At 36.0% G+C, this 21,111-nt stretch overlaps 1 long non-coding RNA gene and 2 pseudogenes across 2 annotated transcripts; 2 read left to right on the top strand and 1 right to left on the bottom strand.

The window, feature by feature from the left end:
• Positions 1-5,614: 5,614 nt before the first annotated feature.
• Positions 5,615-7,834, top strand: LOC147521488 (uncharacterized). Its single transcript, XR_015200752.1, has 2 exons — positions 5,615-5,994; positions 6,079-7,834. It is a non-coding gene; the product is annotated as an uncharacterized LOC147521488 (long non-coding RNA).
• Positions 7,835-10,982: 3,148 nt separating this feature from the next.
• On the bottom strand, positions 10,983-14,165 carry LOC147521487 (endoglucanase 3-like; annotated as a pseudogene). The gene is made up of 3 exons (XR_015200719.1): positions 14,138-14,165; positions 12,801-13,294; positions 10,983-11,263 (listed from the first exon to the last, which is right to left on the bottom strand). The product of XR_015200719.1 is annotated as an endoglucanase 3-like (transcript).
• Positions 14,166-18,113: 3,948 nt separating this feature from the next.
• LOC147521486 (protein ASPARTIC PROTEASE IN GUARD CELL 1 pseudogene) lies at positions 18,114-19,406 on the top strand (annotated as a pseudogene).
• The last annotated feature ends 1,705 nt before the right edge of the window (positions 19,407-21,111 follow it).

Genomic DNA, 21,111 nt, shown 5'->3' with positions numbered 1-21,111 from the left:
TTCCCACCAATTATTCTATGAGGTTAGTTTAATGCGGTTGCATTCGGTTTTTATTTTATGTTAATTATTTTTGAGTTTAGTTCAATGTATTTGCATCCAGGTTTCGATTTCTCGGCTATTAATTATTATCGAGGTTTGTTTGATGTATTTGCATACCGTTTTGATTCCCATTAAATATTTTTCAAGGATTTGTATACAATTTCTAATTTCCCTTTAGTTATTATCGGCGTTAGTTTAATGCAATTGCACCCGGTTTTCAATTTCTAGTTAATTACTTTTTAGTTTAGTTTATTGCATTTGCATAAAGTTTCCAATTTCCGTTAATTACTCTTTGAGCTCGGTTATGCATTTGAATCAATTTCTGATTTCCTTTTAATTATCCAATGTGGTGTATAATACCAACTTCTATTGATCCATCCATCAGTAGTGTCCTTTGCAAACATGACATAAAAAAGTAAATTATGTTTGATTTACTATGTGGGATCATTGAAGATTACCAGGTTCGATTTCCCATTAATTATTCTTTAAATTATGCATGACTTACTATGTAGAATCTTTCAAAGATTATCTACTGAACGGGTGTTGTTATATTAATTATTTTGAAAAATATTTGTAAATATGCAAAACTTTTTATATATATTAATATTATATTGATCACTCAACCAAATTTCTTATAGCATTGAAAACCTTATTCTCCATTAAAAAAAATAACTCATGTACCTTTAATAAAACCCTTCAACTTCATTTTGTTGTTTAATAATAGAAGTTTGATTGAAGTTTTGTGAGATTGCCTAATAAGGTGAAGTTCATATATATTGTAGCTACTTGAATAGCAAAGAGTTCCCAATCATACGGAAAGAGATAAGATAAACATCATTTTAAATGCAAAACTATACTTACGAGACATTCCCACAACATATAACCCAACTATGTTTTGAGGTTAGTTTAATGTATTTGCATCCGTTTTTGATTTTCCGTTATTTATATTTTGAGGTTAGTTCAATCTGATTTAATCCAATTTCAATTCCGTTATTTATTTTTTGAGATCGGTTCAATCACGGTTGCATCCAGTTCGATTTCTCGTTAATTATTCTTTTTGATTAGTTCAATACATTTGCATCTAATTTCCAATTCCCCATTAATTATTCTTTGAGGTCGATTCAATACATTTGCATCCAGTTTACGATTTCCCATTAATTATTACGTGAGATTAGTTTAATGCATTTGCATCCAGGTTTCGATTTCTCGTTTATTATTTGATAAAGTTACATTTGCATCTAGTTTCGATTTCTCATTAATTATTGTTTGAGATTAGTTCAATGAATTTGCATCCAGTTTCCTATTTACCATTAATTATTTCTTGAGGTTAGTTCAATGCATTTGCATCAAAGTTTATTTTTGAGATCGATTCGATCGCGGTTCCATCCGGTTTCCGATTTCCCATTAATTATTTTTTAATATTAGTTCCACGCATTTGCATCATGTTTCCAATTAATAATTAATTTTTCTTTGATGTTAATTCAATGCAATTGCATCCAGTTTCTGATTTTCTATTAATTTAATCTTTGAGGGTTAGCTCAATGCATTTGCATCCAGTTTCCGATTTGCCGACAATTATTTTTTTATGTTAGTTTGATGTATTTGCATCCAAGTTTTGATTTTCCGTTAATTATTCTTTGAGGTTAGTTTAATACAGTTGTATCCATATATATTCCAATTTTCTATTAATTACTTTTTAAGATTAGTTTAATGTTTGCATTTGCATCCAGTTTCTGATTTTCCGTTAAATATTATTTGAGGTTAGTTCGATACATTTGTATCTAGTTTTCGGTTCCCCATTAATTGTTTTTTTTTACGTTAGTTTCATTCAGTATTATATATATTTTAAAATATTTGTCATTATTGCTTTGCCGTTTGTTTTTTTGTTTTTTTTTTTTTTTTTTTTTTTTTTTTTTTCTATTATATATTTTGTGATGTTATTTTTTGTATAATTGTTTTTAACTATGTTTTGAGGCCATGTTAAAGATATATTCGAAATAAGTCGGTGTTTTATTATAGACACTAAAATTGTATGATTTGTAGTAAGGAATTAGTTTATACAAATTACATATTTTTTAGCAATTTTTTTTATTTGATCAAATATATAAGAATTGGAACACTAAAAGTGTTTGATTTGTAATAGAAAATTACTTTTTACAAATCACCTATTTTTTAGCAATTTTTAAAAATATTTGTCATTATTGCTTTGCCGTTATTATTTTTTTTTTTCATTTTCTATTATATATTTTGTGATGTTATTTTTTGTATAATTGTTTTTAACTATGTTTTGAGGCCGTGTTAAGAATATATTCGAAATAAATCGGTGTTTTATCATAGACACTAAAATTGTATGATTTGTAATAAGGAGTTCTACAAATTACTTTTTTTTTTTTTTTTTATTTGATCAAATATATAATAATTGGAACACTAAAAGTGTTTGATTCAAAAGAGAAAATTATCTTTTACAAATCACCTATTTTTTAGCAATTTTTTTTATTTGATAAAATATGTAAGAATTGGAAATACACTCAAACTCTCCAAATATAATAATTAGAAATACACTCAAACTCTAGGTTCTATGTATGTGAGATTGTAGACTATTAGAAAAGACTATCTTTCATATTAGAGTGTCACATAGGAGAGAGAAAAAACTAACTCTCTCATATTAGAGTGCCACATAGGAAAGAGAAAATCCTCAATTAGAGGTCTCTGCTTTAGTATATAGATAGTAGATACATGTATAATTGAGAATTGCTAGCGTCCTGCCTCTTTTAAGGGGTAGGACCATCCTACCCAAATAAAAGACAAGCAAGAGTGACTAGTTACTTGCAAAAAATTTAGTGAGTTTTATTCAGTCCTCAACTACAAATTCTATCAAGCACCACCACCACCTGCCGCCATCAACCGTCGAGCACCACCACTTCCACTATTCTCATCTTCTTATTATAATTATTTGGTGTTGTCTATTTATTTTCCTTTTTCTTTTGATTTTTCTTCTCTACACACCAACACCAATGTCTACTATCAATGCCACCATCATAGTTGGATCTGAAATTTAGAGAGGGGGTTATGTTGCCGAAGTAAAATTATTCTATGGTGGAAGTGGTAATTCTTCATTTTTTTTAACTATTAACTTATTAAGTTTTAGTAATTCTTCATTTGTTTAAAGGGAATTAATAAACTTGGGACTTGGGCTTGATTGGATTCCGCAGCAGGGTTGAGGTGGTGGAGAATGGGTAGAGGAGGGTTGGGGGTGGTTAGTAGGTTAGGGGGCTATTTGAATTGAGGAATTAAAAGTGAACTAATTGTGAACCAAGGATATTGAATAAATAGAATTTGAGATTCCCCCAATGCTCCGGCGGTCGGTCTTAAGGTTGACGATGTAAGGGTAGCACCGGAGTAATGTTGTTTTCTGTTGGACTTGGAGAAGATGGAGTTAACTCACTGATCTAATGTTCTTTTTTATGGTTTGAAGTGGTGACTTATCTAAGAGGTCAACAAGTCATTTGCCTTGTTTGTATTTGGGTTAGAATGGTCCTACCCCTGAAGAGGGCAGGACGCTAGCAATCCTCTGTATAATTTTAGAAGTTGTAATTATTCAAGTAGTCTCTACATCAAAGACCATTAATACTGAGTAGTTGAGAATGCTTCCAGTGACCCATGTTAGCCCTTTTTTTTTTCTCAGAGAATGACACATCAGATTTTTCATAAAAAAAGTAATTCTATGCCTTTTTTTGCCGATTTGGTAACCCAAAATAGATAAAAACTTCTTTTCATATTCTCTTTTCAATTCTATAAAACACTCTCTTTTTAATTCTACAAAACACTTCCAAAACTCTGCAAAAAAAAAAAAAAAAATCATCTCTTCAAACCCTTTTTCTTATTCATCTCTTCTTCCAAAATTAAACTAAGAAATTGTTCAAGATGGAACACTTTCTGTCTCTCCTTCACACTTCTCAAAACAAAATAAATTTCGCATAAGGAGTTTATCTTTATCTGATTCTGCTTGGTCAGCCACAAAATTTCGGAAATCAAGTAAGTATTTCTTTTCCTCCCTTTGTTTCAATTTCCCCTTTTGCTGCCCAATCGCACTGGACATTAGTGATATCAAAGTTCCAATGTGGACCTTGGTCCTGATAGACAATTGATTGTTAGAAGTTGGTTGACACTCTGACCCTGTTGTGTTGGGTTGCCTCGATCCTATGCCAGTCACTCGCTCAACCAATATTTCTGGAGTGCATTAGATATAGGTTTTCATATGAGATTTCCCGTAAGCTTATTATAAGCACTAAGCATGGTTTTGCTTTCTTCCTTCTGTGTGTGTGTGTGTGCCAGGTTTGAGAGGGGGAGGGAGGGGGAGGGGAACAAGCTTGCCGTTAGTATGGTGGACCTTGGTCTTGAGAGATGATTAGACAACTGTTAGTTTGGTTTGGTTGCCTCTACGTTCATATAAGTTGTGATTGGTTTGCCTCGAACTTGATTGCTATCGACGAAGATAACTATGCACAAGCTGCAAAAATCAGGGATAGTCTTCGTTTTCTCCAAGAGGATAGCAAGGCTTCAGTTTTGGCGACAAATGCTTTTTATAACTTTTTGTTTGAGGAAAAAGGGATCTTCTTTGGAATGCAAGCACTCTGGGGCAAAAGAGGACAATGTTTGTTGTGTGCATCGTGGTGTGAGTGGAATATCTGAGTTCTGAGAAGATCTTTGTTCTCACGGCAACACCTCTCAAATCCTCCCCCATCTTTTGCTAAGGAACCGGGGAAAAGATATTCGATAACACCACCTTTCCTTTCCGAAAGTACTATATGAGCGAGTTTGAGACAGGAAAAAACTGAAGATATACAAAACTATTTTTCATAGGTTTTGCTAATATCTTTCCTTCTATATGCAGTGGTGTGTGAATGAAATAAAGGTTAGACCATTTTTCTACAAGTATAGTGGACCTACTTTGGAAGTGGAGGCTCTGTCAGCGTGGTTGGCGTCGTTCTACGTGGTGATTGTAGTATAATGTTGAACTCCGGCTGATCCCCATTGGATCAATTATAAGAAAGACATGGCAACTTGGCAAGTGGTTATGAGGGCCAAGTATAAGACTTGATAAAAAGGATCCCCGGTGTTCGTATGCGTGCTTATAATCATGGAAGACAAATTTTCATTTACACTTGATGATCCTACGTGTCTGTGAAACTTAATGTTGGGGTTAGGCTCAATTCAAAAGCACCGGTTTATGAAGGAAGGAAACCACAAACAAGCCGCTTCTAAATCTTACAATAGATCCTTCTATTAAGGAGGAGGTTGCATTTTGAGTTTGAGAAGTTCTCACGAGCTTGATGTTTGCCGTGATTTTGTGAGCAAAGTCCTTACTAAGCTTCAAGCTACCAAATCATCCGAGAAGGATCCTAAACCGGTTTCGAAAATCTGGTGATGAACAACTTAATCTTCTTGAGATAGAACTTGAATGAAGGCTGCTTCAAGAGGATAGTAACCTGCGAAATTACATAAGCAATTTATCATCGGTGGTGTGTTGACCGGCTGAATTAAGGGCAACAAGAAAGGAGTTGCTTCTCTGCTGATGTCAAAAAGGCTCCAAAACAACAAATGGGATTTAAAAGTGCTATGATTGCGGATGTCGGACCATTGGCTGATGGTCAGAACAACAAAGTCACATTTAACTTGACCCCAGAGATCATCCATCAGATTTTTGCTGAAAACCAACAGTTCACAAGGCATATCTGAATTTTGTTCCTCGCAAGATGTCAAAAATGGACTTTTGGACCAAATATTGTCGAGCAGAATATCTGCTTAGGACAAGAAATGTTGTTGCAGCAGCAGCAGAACCTACTGAAGATGAGGAGCTTGCTGTTTTTCTTAAGCATGATGAAATATTGGCAAATGAAGCTCGCCGGAAGCTTAGACAAGTTGATCCAACCTTAGACATGGAAGCTGATCAAGGTGATGATTACATTTTTCTTTTTGGGTTCTCCATTCTACCGATTCTAAAAGGCATGTGACAATTTTTCCCTTTGAATAATGCAGGTCATGTAGCTCCTTTCAGTATGTATCAGCTCAAAATGTTGTCTGATCCATAGAAAGAGAAACATCAAGGACTTCTCCTCGAACCAGTAAGCCCGAGTTTTCTTCTTTTATATATAATTTGATTGATTACCCTCTACATAGTTTTTTCAATAATATATTTTCCTTTTTTTTGTTTGTTTGTTTGTTTTGTTTGTTTGTTTTTTTTTTTGCCAATTAGCAACCAACAATTGTTATCTACTTAAGCAAAAATGAAAACCAATCATAAACAACCTTTATATCATTATATGTGTTGTTGTATTTTATGACTTTTCGGTTATACATATAATGATGTTGATGATACTAACTAAAACACATGTTTAGTACAAAAGCTCGATTAATTACGGTAGTATTTTCTCTGACAATGGTTGGTAAATATAAGGCATTGATCTACCCTGAATTCTAGATAGGCAAAGTAGGTTTCTTTAGATGTTAGGTTTTCCAAACCACAAAGAATACATCAGTTGACATAGCCATGTATGATTAGGCTGTACTCAAATATTGAAAGTCGAAAATATTTATAAAGGCAAGTAGGCAAATAGAAATCAGGGTTGAAATTTTCGAAAGTAATTTGTAAGTTTTATTGTAAATCAGATTTTTCTCATATGAAAGAGTCTACATAATGAAAGGTTTAATCACCCATCCTGCAACAAAGAACTTCAATGTTTTCTTTTAAAATAGAAAAATGGGTGAGAAACATCCATAACAGACTAACAGCAGAATCCTAAATGATATGTTCTTCTAAAGCGAGCTCATTTCCGTCGCTAAAGATACTTGATAGTTCACGATGAACTTATTTTACTTTTATCAACTGTACTATTAACAACTACAATACAATATTACTCATTACCTGCATTACCTATCATTTGCAGAGTATTGAGTGACCTGCCTCCACGGAAATATAATTGATGCATCAGTAGCATAAAAAATTAATAGCGGGCCTGCCATATGAAATTAATTTTCCTTTGTACTAATTCTTTTGAGGAATAAGTATAATGATTTTTTCAAGGAGTAGTAAGTATAAACAAATTGATCAATAACTTGTCAATAACCGATCCATATAGTCATTTCAATAAAAAATTGTGGAGTTATCATGAAATTCTAGCTTACAAACCATCCAATTGTGAATTACCATAATTAACCAATAATAATTAATACCCTACGAACCATAATATTCTCAATCTCGCAAAGAGTATCATTCTTTATCTGGTATTCACTCAGTTATAGACTTTGGTTGTGGTTGATTTTTCTGTAACGAAATAAAATATCTTCACCAAGGCTTTTCTGATGATTTTCAAAAAGTATTTCTAGAGATATAACCTCATACAGCAAGATTAAAGTGACAAAAAGTTCTCTTAAAAAAGCTGGATTTGCCCACTCGCTGGCTTGCTTCATAACATCGTTGTGAGTACAACTCACCTTTTCAATGAGAGAAAATAACATGATTTCACAACGTCCAGATCAATTTACTTTGCTCTTTCTATAAAAGTTATACTTGCTGTTAAATAAATAACGTATTAGTAACAATTTATCGGACAACACATTACAGTAATGAGAGACAAAGTTGGATGATAACTTTTACTTATATAAACTGGTCCCATCGACAGTCACCATTTGTTTCTAATCTATGTAGTTTAAGCGTTAATCAGTAGCTACTCGGTCTAGGAGCACATAGTGATGAGTCCTAGTCATTGGAATTAATCGGGGAATAATGAGGATCTAATTGAAAATAAGAAAAATATAATAACCGTATATAAGGGCATCTTCAGTTGGGGGGTGTACGCCGTATAGAGTGGAAATTTTACACTCCAAATATAAAAAAACTGTTTCCAATGGGGGTGTTATACCGTAGGTAATAGAGTATTAGTTGATAGAGAGGGTGGGGAATTCCCCCTCTTGCTATTAGCTAATAAAAAGCCCAGGTGACACTCGAACAGACGTCTGAGTAAAAAAAAAATTGGACGTCACTTGGAGTGTCGTCCCTATCTATTTCTAAAGTCAACATTTGACAATTTTAAACTCGGACCACGTAACACATCAGGTCCAGTTCTGGAGGGCCCAATGCAGCCAGGAAGATGGAGGGCTCAGAATCAAGGTCCAGGCCGGTAGGACATGAGGCAAGTAGTCTAGAGGAGGGCCCACTACAAAAGTTTGGTCCCTAAAAAGCTGCTTTGGAGGAGGATCTTGGCCCAAATTGTTTAAAAGTTGAGTTTCTTTCTCACGCTAGGGCGGAGGAGGAGCTTGGATGCAGTCAACTTGTAGGCAGATTCGGGAGTGATCGGGTGCTAGCTATCCCGATCCTCTCATATCCGGCACCGGGCTATTCAAAGGCGGGAATTCTCTACGGGGATTAGCCACCAAATCTAGTTGTGCTCTGAGATCCTATAAGAGAGAGATGCCCCACTCTCAAGACTACATCTAGAGCCTTATCAACCCTGATATGTTTATCGGGGTAATTAAACGAGCATTACTCTTGCTCCAGTCTCACTCCGTCTCTTCCATCATCCAAATAGTTTTCCACCTTTAAAACTATTCCGCCCTCTTACCCCACATCTATTTGTCATTGTGTAATATTTGCAATGACAACCATCTTAAACTTTACACCACATGAAAAGCTAACTAAACATGATAAAGCCTTTCTCTCATTACAAAGATAATGTAGCATCCATGTCAATATGAGAGTTTGTACTTGCATATAAGTATCGACAAAATATTCATTATGGAATGAGTGAAACATACAAATATAAACATGCTCGTCCCTCAACCATTCTTTTTGCGGATGATGCTTTCATTTTTTGCCGGGCCAATCTTGAAGAAGCATCTGAGCTTCTTGATGCCTTAAAACAGTTTTGTAAGATCACTGGGCAAGACATTAACTATGGAAAATCTGGCATACATTTTAGTAAAAACATGGCCCAGGATCAGAAATATATCATCACTCATATGCTCAATATGAGAACTATTCATATAGGGGAACATTACCTTGGCTCTCCTCTGTTCTTAGGGCAGAATAAATCAGAGATCTTTAATAGTATTATTTCTAAAGTTAGTAATAGGATCTCTGGCTGGAAAAGTAAGCTCCTCTCACAGGCAGCTCGAACTGTTTTGATTAAATCCATTGCATCAGCCATTCCTGTTTATACCATGAGTACCTTTCTTTTACCTCATAAAGTTACTAATACTATCAATGCCCTCCAAAGGGACTTCTGGTGGGGCATGAGCCCAGGCAGAAAACACCCTTTGTACCTCAAATCATGGAAATTCATATGCAAATCAAAAAAGAATGGAGGCTTAGGAATCAGAGATACTGAACAGGATAATCATGCTCACTTAAGTAGAATAATATGGCATATCATTACTAATCCATCTTCCTTCTTATCACAGCAGTTGAAAGGTAAGTATTTCAACAATACTTCTGCCTTACATTCTACCTTTGTCCATAACTCCTCTTGGTTTTGGTATAGCATGTGTACAGTTCTCCCTATTATTAGAGATAACTCTATATGGCAAATTGGTAATGGGCTAGATGTAGACATTTGGCATGATGCTTGGATACCTGGACTACCATTGGGCAAGGTCCCAATCACCCCCAACAATAATTCCATTCTCACTTGTGTGTCAGATCTCATCCACCATCACACTAAGACTTGGAACATACCTATTCTTAACCATCTCTTTGATCATAATACCAGTATGGCAATCCAACAAATCTACCTCCCTAGATCCCCTATTGATGATAAAATCCAATGGAACCTTACAAAAAGAGGTATACACTCAGTCAAGTCACTATATCAACACCTCAGTTCCAAATTCTTACAGCCAACACAATCAAAAACAAACTTGGCCTTCTGGCAGAACATTCATAGTCCTAGAGCCACACTGTTTGCATGGAAGTGCTACTATGACATAGTCCCCACTCGTGATCACCTTGGCCAGCTGTTCCATATACCTGACAAATCTTGTCTGTTATGTGGACAGCAACAGGAAACTATCCACCACCTTCTTCTGACATGCCACTTTACTAAAAGCACTCGGTTCTTAACACCTTGGAATCTAAGATTAGTACACTTTGCACACCTTCATGTTAAACAATGGATAGATTTTTGGTATAATCCGCCACCCAAATGGCCAATCAATCGTAAGCTCTGGACCAAATTCTGTTTACACTTATATTGGACTTTATGGTCGGAGAGATGCTCGGTATACCATGATCGAAGAAGACCAAACATGCTTAAGTTGTCTTTATCTATGCAAAGGTTCTTTAAGCGTAATGAGAGCACCTTAATCTTGCGGGAACAAAGAGTGAAAACTGTTCGCCAGATCTTGTGGAAACCACCCCACAAAACCGGTTAAAACTAAATGTTGATGCTTCTTTCACAAAAGGAAAGAACCTGACATATGGCTATGTGCTTAGGGACTCATATGGTCCGCTTGGCTTGGCCTGAACAAGGAAAAGACAACAACCAGAAGAAGCCCGAAAGCGGAGGGATACTCGAGAGCCATCCAATGGAGCTTGAAGTTCAACCATAGGAATATGGAAGTGGAAACCCGACTCCCAAACTACCCAAGAACTTTTGGAAAAAGAAGAATGTAAATATAGGCTGGTCTTCTCAGCAATATCTTATTGAGGCTCTGGCCCTATTAGCTACTAAGGAACTCTTTTGTACTCTGTGGATAAACAGATCTGGAAACAAAGTGGCCCATAGGTTAGCTTGCTATGGAAAATCCTCCCCTGTTCCTCAAGAATGGTTAATAACCCCGCCATTGTGGCTTCGGGACATTCTGAGCAGTGACAGAAACAATGTAAATTTTCCTATCTAATTAATATATATATATATATGATAATTAACAAAAAAAAAAAAATAAACAGTCGTGCCAAGTACACCAAGAAAAACACCACAACTTATCAGCATGTAAGATATTGTGTGGCTAACAACCATAACACTACCTCTAGCCCTCTACATATAAAACATTATATCAGTTTGATACCATAACCATGCAACTGATCAAATAAATTCTTACAGATTCGGAGAGAGAACAGGAACCAAGAACCAGCTCTCAGCCTCGTGCGATGAAGCATTTTCTAGTTCAGCCATCACCGAAGAGCCCTCGACCATCTTATTCGACCAAATAGTTATCAGATCAAATCCTGAATAAACCCTCTCACAACAATGATTATTAAAATGATTATAAACCAAAAAGAAGAAATACACTTGCTATGATGATAATAACAATGATTATTAAAATTTAAAAGGAAGTGCTGATGGATATACGTCTTGTTTATATGGAAAGGTACGGATGCATCTGTGCCTATCCCCTCCCTTGATAAATACTTTCATGATATTGAGAAAAACGACTGTTGAGATTATCCCTTTAATGAAAAAACTGTACTGACACTATACTACAAAACAAAGAAAAAAATAAATTATACCCCAAGTAATTCTTATCCGTCACCATGTTTAATTTGCAACAAAGTGAAAATATATATATATTTTTTCTCACTTACTCATCCCACCCATAGTGGAAATGAGAGCAGGTTTTTTCTTGGCGTTGGTAACGTTGGATGTGACCTGGTACCACTTTTATTTTTTGTTTTTTGATATAGTCTCCTTTCTAACTTCTAAGGTGCTTTTAAGAAAGAGAGAGAAAAAAAAATGGGCGCATTTTAAGCAAAGGTGGGGGAAGAAAGAAGATTTAATGTCTTACTTTTTTTGGGCTTGACTTTCAAGAATAATTCCCCTAGTTTCTCAAGTTGAAACACTGTCTGAATTCTGACACTTGCCTGCCGAATATATCTCTCTCACCGTTATTAGGCAAGGCTGGTACAGTAACCTATCACTGACGGTCCGTCTGTTGCTTTCATACCTAACGGGAATCACGGGTATTCCCCAAGTCCATAGATACGTGTCATACACGCTCTTTATCCTCTCTAGTTTCATGTTAGTATGTTACCGATTTACTCGGACCTAGAGGCGCATGAATAACCTTTCCTGTGAGCTATGTGTCTCTAACATATTTTGGACATTGACGATAACACATCATCGTTTAAACAGTCAAGATGGTGTGTTTGTAACTTGTAAGACTGATCATTAGTTTTTCTTACCCACAAATTATCCTTAGAGGCCGATAATTTTTGTGTCGGAATGACATCCAAGTATTGTCCATATCCAATATATGTATCTCAGTATTGTCCATATCCAATATATGTATCTCCAATGATATCAACAGTTTTTACAATTGCCTATGTAGTTTTCAGCTGATTTGTTATATAAATTCAAATTCCTATACTGGACATGCCAACAGCACCAACAGAGCAGGATACATTATTTTATTCATTTTCGAATGATTTGAAAACAGAGTAGTTTTCTAGATTCAAATGGTCTTCCATAGATCATGCATTCATGCATAGTAAAAGTATTCTTTTAGGGGGGTCACGCTTTGTTGATTCACTTTTCAGACAATGCGCTCCCAATAGCTGATATAAGCATATAACTCATTTTTTCCATCATTTTATTAATCATTCAATAGATTACCATTAAACTATTTTATAATTGAGAATTTTACCAAACACGTCAATATAATTCATCTCTCCTAAATATAGGGGTGTGCCTTAGTTGACTGAAAATTTAAACAATTACCTGATATAAATATTGACAAAATATGTTAAATACATATAAACTTCTTACCTTGTATCCCGAATATGACCAGTAAAACAGGCACACAGCTGAACCAAGTGAGTCACTATATGCACCTGTGTACTGCAATGCGAACTGCATTACCTTCTTTGATGTCTTCAGGAGCGACTTCGAGTATAAAGGGTCAACTTTACGGAACACCATGGACGCAGCAGCCCTGTCTCCCCTGCTACATCAGAGGCTGGATTACCTACAGAAACAGAGTAGACACTTCGAACTGTGTCCATGTCCTCTGGCCGCTCCCAACACTTGTGATCAGCATTAGGATCACCAACTCCTACATAAAGCTTGCCTGGAGTAGCTGTAGCACACTTCAGAAGGTAGTCTGTTGCCCACCAAATGGCACCTCTAGCACTTCCTAACTGGCTCCCCATGCGCCCACCATATTCCAATGTACTCCATGACAACATAGTAGTTGTGAATGCCATGGGGAAGTTGAACTTAATATTGTCTCCAGCATCATAGTAACTGCCTCTTAGATCAACCTAAATATCCAGTAGAGAAGATGTTAGAGATACAATGTCTAGCAACAACACTCTCTGCATAAACTGATGAAGCATAAAACTCTGCCCCAAAACCTCACGCTTAACAAAATCACGATGAATCCTTAGAAATTCATATATACATCAGAAATTTATAGCCAATAAGAATATACATATACTTGTATAGGTTTGGCAATGAGAAGTCTAATAACAAATACCGTCTTTTTCATTGTTAGTAAGTACTGGTTTCTAATAATTATGTTGTGTGAGCTTGTGTACATAATGTGTCGATTTACCGAATTGATAGTGGATACATTTCAGGTTTAATTATAGTGAACTTCTTTTTTGTTATTTTTTTACTTCTTTTTTCTTTTCTCTATTCCTTTACCAATATTGTGTTTTGAGTACAATAACCCCAAACTTATAGCTTCTCTTCGTCTTCCTCAAACCCCGAACTCGTAATCTTTCTCCTCTAGGAACCCATCCCCTCTAAATCCTATCAAGGTTAAACCACAAAGTGATGAAGAAGACCTGGTCTAATAAGATTTGTGCATTTCAGATAATGTTTTGGCTGATAACTATCAAATAGATATCTTGGATTTCCATGTTAATTATGTTCCCCAATTTTGATAGGTAAAATTTTTACGTGTATTTGCTCAGATTTGATTTTCTCAATATAAAGTTCACAATTCTAGTTCTTTGAGGGTAGGGAATGGAGACGAATATAAAACCACAATGTTCATGGCAGGAGATGGAAGCTATCAGACAAAAAAGAACAGTTTCCTTTTCGATATGTGGATGCTTCAAAAAAAATATGTACAATACCTAATGAAAAATATTGCTTACTTCTATCTTTCCTCTTCCCATGGTAGCAACGGCAAAGAAGCGGCCAGCCGCATCTTTAATCTTCTTGATAGAGCGAAGCAGACAAATCCTCTTGGCCTCATCACCGGTTCAATTGGGTCCATCATCACGGTCTCCCTTTGTGGCGAGTTCACGTCACTCGACTCTGTCTTCTTAGGTGTCGGACCAAGAAGCGATCATCCAATTCTATGGAGTAAAGCAAAGATCAAAAGCAATCTACGCAGAATATTCCCATTGTTGAACTATGCCATCCACAGTACAAAGAAGCTATAAATGAAAATATGTGGTGGGGGGGGCACTTACATAGTTATTTTTCTTCCATTGATATCCAATAAAACCCATTTTCATTTTGAGTTTAGATTCTTGGCTGCAACTGTGCATATCTATAAGCACCACCGCTATATCTCTATTACACTCTTCACTGCAAAAAATATATATATATTAACAGATAAAGTTTGAAGTTTTATTTTAAGGAGAAGAAAGATTATTACCATCGGGTGAAAGCACTTCCATCTTTGGCACGTTTGAGAGAGTTCTTAATGCTTGTTGGTGTCCGTTTCAAACTTCAACCCTCTTTCTTGTTCTTGGAGGATTAAATTCGATCTTGCTCGAGCCATTATTTTCGGAGAGATTTTGAGAGATGGTTTGGAATTTGGAAGTGAGAAAGGGTGAAGCGGTTTGTTTAATAAGTTGGGTGAAATGTTTTTTGGATTTTGAGTAGCCCAAACAAATGCAAAGACCTTGGTTGGGGAGAAACATGCTAGTTCCATTAATGAGCTCTTGCTTAATATTTCATGGTAACGGCGGTGAATAAGAAGAAGTGGTAAAGTGGTAGGTTTTTGTTTTGTTTTTTTTGTTTTTTTTGTTTTTTGTTTTTTGTTTGTTTGTTTTTTGTTTGTTTGTTGTTTTTTTTTTTTTTTTTTTTTTTCTGTCTGGTGAAGAGTTTTGTTTTATTATTTTGTTTGGGTTACGAACAATTGAAATCTGTAAAAAATGGCGTATATTTACTTTTTTTAAGAAAAATCTAATATGTCATTCTTAGAGAAAAAAGGGGGGCTGACGTGGGTCACTGGGAGCATTCTCAACTACTCAGTATTAATAGTCTTTGATATCTAAGGATAGTTGGTTGCAAAATCACTCTTTTGCTTACATGACACACCTTTTTTCTGTTTTTGAAACTTGCAGTAAACAAGCAGTTAAATGATAAAGAAGCGGGTTGCGCTGCCGCCGAAAACCCTAACCTTGTGGAGATGGTTGATCAGTGTCTGGCCCCAAGTTATGATTGATTTACCAGTGTCCATACCCATGCAGTTCCCAATTAGTGACTAAAGCGATATTATGGTTGATCAATTCTCTTTCTTCTATGTATGAATTTTATTACACGATCAATATAACAAAAAGAGTTCATGACAGAGCTCTAATATATAAGGATTATCGGCATAGTCACTGGAGTGTGTTTAAGCTTTCAGTAAGTTGTTTATGATTCCGTTCTTTGAAAAGTAGTCCAACAGGAATGATGAATGTTAGAAGTTTAGAGCGTAGCGTGAAAACTGAAACTTATATGTGCATGATTCTGATTTTTTTGCTTGTAATTTCCATTAGACGGATAATGGTGGTGGTCTTATTTTGAATTCTTAGGGCAGATTCAAACTCTAGTTACAGTTATCATTTTATCATGTCTATAATTACCCTCCATCTATGTGCAAGTCAGCTTACGACTTTGATTATTATGCTGGATGAGTTATCTGAAAATGTGATATATATGTACATGAACTAAAGTTAGCATTAAGTGTATGGAAACATAGACGATCGTAATGAGAGTCTTTACTATGATCTTATTGTCGAACAGGCCTACGTTTGTGTGCAGGGTGGAAAGCCTTCATTCTACATTGATCGGCTGTGAGGTATGTGTAAAATTTAAAGGTTCTTTGAAACACTCCCATGGAACTAGAACCAATTTGGCTAGAACTGTCACGTATTTGCTCGTCAGACTGAACCAATCTATTAATTCAGATAAAGATAAAGATCTAATAAGTAATAATCAAATCCGAATCTCTGATGCTCTGATTGGATGTATTTTTTTTTTAACACCTTTGTGTTTTCTTGGTTCATTGCATTCGAATAATTGAGTGATTCTAATAAGGGGTGCCTCTGGTATTCATGATTTCGGTAGAGTGGTAGTTGTGTTTTCATCCGTATGGATAGGCCTCCCCACAGCTCGAGCTAAAGAGAACAGCGTTTTAATCTCCCAATATTCTAAACTAGAGCATTGGAGTGATTTTCTGTTTTTTTTTTTGGGAAAGGTTGGGTATCCATTTGCTAAGCCTCAAAATTTGGTCGTGAAGCACGTATGTACCCTGTACCCTGTTGTAATCTTGCTCGTCAGTAAAGCGAAACATGATGTAGCCTCTACCCAATGGTGTAGCTTGCCATTCACCCTTGGGTTTCCACTGTTCTGCACATCTATCTTTAACTTCCTTCGTGGTTAGCTTTGTTAAATCAAGTCTACCCACTAAAGCCCATTTACAGAATTCCAATCCTTTGTGGCTCTTCCGCCTGAGATAGAGATAGTAAGATATTAGCCTTGTCTACCCGGAGTTGGTAGTGTTGTGGTGTCAACATACATAGGTAACCCTTGCTGTCTTGGCTGCCATCGTGTAAGATTTGTTTTGTTTGGGAGCACTCACTGCCATCAAAGGAGCCACCGTTGGCTCTGCTTCAGCTTGCTCAACTATTGAACCCCAAAGGAATCCCCAATGCAGAAAACTGTGTTTTTTCTGCAACAGTGCCCTCCATCTGTTCCTTCTCGTTAGCCATGATCAGAAATCAACTTTTGTTTAATCAGAAAAATGGGGTTAACCGCTGGTCAGGCGGTCAACCCATATCGGAGGAAAGAATACCCTTGAAGTAGGGAACCTTATCTCCGGAAGAATACTAAGGGGTATCTCCAATGGAGGTGTAAAATTACACCTCCACATAGAAGCCACCTAGGTGCCATTAGGATTTTTATTCAATTGTAAATTATTGTAGTCCATAAATATCTACTCTATTGTTCCCATTGGAAAGTGTAAAAAAATTGATTTTAAACTCGTCTCTCTTTAAATTAAAAATTGAGACAGGTTTAAAATTTTTAAATTGTGACTTTAGAAATAGATAGGGACGACACTCCAAGTGACTTAGAATTTGTTTTTATTCATACGTCTATTCAAATGTCGTTCGGACTTTTATTAGTTTTCTTAGTTGATAGCGAGAGGAGAATTCTCTACCCTTTCTATCAACTAATACTCTATAACTACTGATTAACACCCCATTGAAAAGAATTTTTTGACATTTGGGATATAAAATTTCTCCTCTATACCGTTTATGCCCCCTTGGAGAGGCCCTAAAAGCGGTAAATGAAATTCTAAAAGAAGTAATATTTTCTAAAGGTCTGTATTGCCCCTCAAACTTCAGTAAATAACCGCGGAAATTGCAGAGCAAGCAGCTCAAATCGAAAAATTGACCCACATGAGATACACACCATTACACCAATAAAGACAGGAACAAACCAACTCATTACGTAGCTAATGACATCCACGAGCTTTTGTCTACATTTTTCTACACCAAATTGACCGGAACTCAGTTCAGTCAGTCGTCCCTCAATCTCATTACACTCATTTCCAATATTTCCACTCTCTCATTAATGTCATTGTTGTATTTCTTTCTTATAAATTCTCAATCGCAGTCATCACTTCTCCTCATCAACCATGGTGGAATTAAAGTTTCTTTCTCTATTCTAACCTTCTTTCTTTGTCTCTCTTCATCTTCTGTCCTTTCTCGCACCCCTGCTACATCAACAAAACATTTCATCTTACAGTCTCAACCTATATCCTCGAAATGCCGTCTACAAGTCTCAATTCAAAAGCTTGAAAGAAATGACTCTCGATCGACTCGAACGTGATGTTGCTCGAGTTAATTTTTCTTAACAATAAGATCTATCAGGCCATTAATGGAAATGGCACCACGGATCTTAAGCCAATGGATATTGAAATCCCAGTTACTTCAGGAAGAAGTCAGCGAAGTGGTGAGTACTTTGCTCGATTCGGCTTTGGTACTCCACCTAAACAATTGTATACTACAATTGATACTGGTAGCGACATTACTTGGATACAATGCGCACCCTGTGCTGGGGTGTTACTCGCAAACTGATCCGTTATTTGATTCATCCATGTCAAGTTCATATAAACCACTCGCGTGTAACTCACAACAATGTACTCAACTTGAGCCATCCGGTTGTTTCATACGTACTAATACATGTGCTTACACGGTTGATTATGGAGACAATTCCATGACAATAGGAGACTTCGTAATGGAAACCTTAACTCTTGGCGACTCCACCACTAGAAACGTTGCTATTGGGTGTGGTCGCATTAATCAGGGGTTGTTTGTTGGGTCCGCTGGGTTACTAGGACTAGGCAGGGGATCACTCTCATTTCCTTCACAAATAAACAACCCCTCATTTTCTTATTGTTTAGTTGATAGAACCGCTACCTCAGCTTCAACTCTTGAGTTTGGCCCATTAGCTATACCCAATGATGCTATTACGGTTCCATTACTTCGTAATAGTAGAATGGACACTTTTTATTATGTGGGTTTAACTGGAATAAGTGTCGGTGGAAAGATGTTACCAATTTCACCCTCAGCATTTGCAATAGACCAGAATGGAGGTGGTGGAGTTATAGTTGATTCCGGAACGAGTGTGACTCGGTTACAACCCCAAGTGTACAATATGTTGCGCGATGAATTTGTTAAAGGTACCCGAGGGTTACCACCTCCTATACGGTTTGCAAATTTCCTCGATACTTGTTATAATCTAACGTCTAGACCAGCAGGGATTCCAAGGGTTGCATTTCATTTTGATACAAAAACGTTGGAGTTACCAGATAAAACTACTTGTATCAAGCCGCCGATAATTTATTCTGTTTAGCTTTTGCGACGCCACCTCCTGGATCAACATTCAGTGCGGTTATTGGGAACATACAGCAACAAGGCATGCGTGTTAGTTTTGATACTGGTAGGTCCTTAATTGGGTTCTCTCTTGGTAAGTGCTAAGCTGAAAAAGTGTAGTTTGTAATCTACTTTGCATAAGGTATGTGTTCGTATGGCCGAACTCTAATAATAATGTACAAAAGTGGTGGATATAATTGGTGGGGATGAGAGCCCATCAATTGAGTGTTTAGGATTGTAGGTTTGGGAAGGTGTTACGTACAAATTGTTTAATCTGTGTATAGTTTGGGATTTCGAATTCTGGAAATTTGAAAATTTGAAATTGACTATATTTCGACAAATTTTAAAATTATTAATATTTCGACTCTATGTTGTTTTCCGTTTTTTTTTAAAACCGGAATATCCAACTGAATTCTGACATTCTGTTCAAATCATGAACACGAATTCTGATGAGAACACAAACAATGTATTAGTGAACTACGTATTGTTTTTGTTTTGTTTTTTTGCATGCTAAATTAACTGCGGTGGCTTCGCCAAAGTGAAAAAATATATATATATATACAACTACTAATACAAGTATGTAAACCGTGCCACATCGATTTTGTTTCTAAAGTATTGAAACTCGTCGTTCGAGATCAATAGTTAGCATGGTTTCTTTAGATTCTAATTGAAATTATAGAGTGGAGGCTCGTTTATTTATTTATTTTAAAATAGGAGATAATTATGTTATTTAAGTGACATTTAGAAGGTTTTTAAAAATTATTAATAAAAAATGCCGCTTATTCTAATTTCAGTGAAGGAAATGGAAGATAATTATATAATTTAAGTGAAATTATAGAAGTTCTTCTAAATTATTAATAGGGGTGTGAGGGAGGTGTTTCTAAATTAAGCAAATAGGGAGATCACAAATTACCTACTCGATAGTAGAGAGGGTTTTTAAAACCGTTATAGCCTAATTTATACCCATTAGGCTCATTGGGCTTGGTGCAGAGGAAAAAGACACGTAGAGCTAGAGACATGCAGCAAGATGGACAACCTGGCTATCATATAGTGTAGAGATTAATTGTATTATGATATGGGCTACGAGGGATATCCCTATAGGGATGAGTGTTCGAGACCGATTGGATCACGAGATCGATGGTCCGAAAAATCAAAACAAAAAGGAAGAGAGAGAATATGGGTTTGTTTTTTTTTTGGACCGTTGATCCGATCTCGAGATCCAACGGTCTCGGCCAAGGCCCCTATGAGGATATCCTGGGATAAACGAACTCTTTATTATATATATATATATATATACAAGTGAGTGCCGTGCCTCGGCACAAATTGTTCTAGAATTGCGTTGGACGGAAAATAGTAGTATGGATTTTAATCAATTTTTATTAGTCTTCTCTTAAGAGAGAAGTTTTGATCACATTGATATCTACCTATTAAATAAAAAAAAAAAAAAAAAATTAAAAATAATTAAAAAAAAAAAACAACAACAAAAAACAAAAAAAACAACTGCAAAGGTGTTATTTCAAAAGTTGTGCAGAGTCTGATTTTATGCACACTGATTCATTGAAGAGAATCCCTGGAAATTATTTGTTGATGGAAGAATGGATCACTTGCCGTCTTGATTTACCCACCCACATCACAATATCGTCAATAAAATAGAATACATAGCCACAGAACATAAACTAAGAACAAACTAATCAGGCGATAGTAACATGTAAACCCTCCTTCGAGAAAATGTGCTCTATCTAAGCAGTTGACACTGTCATGAAATATAAAACAGAAAACATTGATTAAAACACACACACAAAATGGTGGTTAAGGGATATATTATTTACTTAAGATGAACAAAAAAACTCTTTTTCTGTTTTTTGAAACTTGCAGTAAACAAGCAGTTAAATGATAAAGAACGGGTTGCCGCTGCGCTCGAAAACCCTAACCTTGTGGAGATGGTTGATCAGTGTCTGGCCCCAAGTTAT

Source organism: Coptis chinensis, chromosome 1, assembly GCF_015680905.1.
Source record: "Coptis chinensis isolate HL-2020 chromosome 1, ASM1568090v1, whole genome shotgun sequence".
Lineage (NCBI taxonomy): Eukaryota > Viridiplantae > Streptophyta > Magnoliopsida > Ranunculales > Ranunculaceae > Coptis > Coptis chinensis.
The sequence above is the reverse complement of the archived record's forward strand: the minus strand, read 5'-3'. Positions and strand labels throughout refer to the sequence as shown.